The following is a 626-nucleotide window of genomic DNA, read 5'->3' on the forward strand; positions in this document are numbered from 1 at the left end:
GGAACATGAGAGCATAACTGGAAGTTGAAAACAGATGACTCCCAAGAATGTTAGAAAGCATTTTTTCAGCCTCATACTAGTCAGGAAGTGGAACGATCTGGACAGAGGAATGGTAGAGGCAGGATCGATACATATATTTAAGAAGAGGTACGATAGAGTTCTCAACGCCAGGAAAGAGTGAAACTAGTAGCGGCCAGCGAAGAGACGGGGTCAGGTGCTGAGACTCGACCCCTGTAACTACATATAGGTGAGTATGAGTTTATATTTACCTCAGAAGGACTAGAATGCTATCACGAGCGGCCTGTTAGCTCAGTTGGTTAGAGCGCCGTGCTAATAACGCGGATGTCGTGGGTTCGATCCCCATACGGGCCAAAGTGAAGTTGAGTTTTCAGTGAATTCAGTTTTAGGAAAGCGTGTGTTACTCCTGACTAAGTTCACAGTATCTCTCGGATATAAGGATGGTAACATGCCACTAGAACCTGTTTACTACAAGTTGTTACGACACCACTTATCTTCCACCGAGGAGGAGTGGCAATAAAAAGACACATTCACAATCATTCAGTCACTAGCTGTCTTGCCAGTAAATAATGCATGTACAACACAATTCAAATGACCTTCTGAGTTTT

General features: G+C 43.8%; 1 non-coding gene across 1 annotated transcript; it reads left to right on the forward strand.

Moving 5' to 3' along the window:
• The first annotated feature begins 298 nt into the window (after positions 1-298).
• Positions 299-372, forward strand: TRNAI-AAU (transfer RNA isoleucine (anticodon AAU)). The gene has a single exon. It is a non-coding gene; the product is annotated as a tRNA-Ile (tRNA).
• Positions 373-626: the final 254 nt, after the last annotated feature.

This window comes from Cherax quadricarinatus, chromosome 3, assembly GCF_038502225.1.
Source record: "Cherax quadricarinatus isolate ZL_2023a chromosome 3, ASM3850222v1, whole genome shotgun sequence".
NCBI lineage: Eukaryota > Metazoa > Arthropoda > Malacostraca > Decapoda > Parastacidae > Cherax > Cherax quadricarinatus.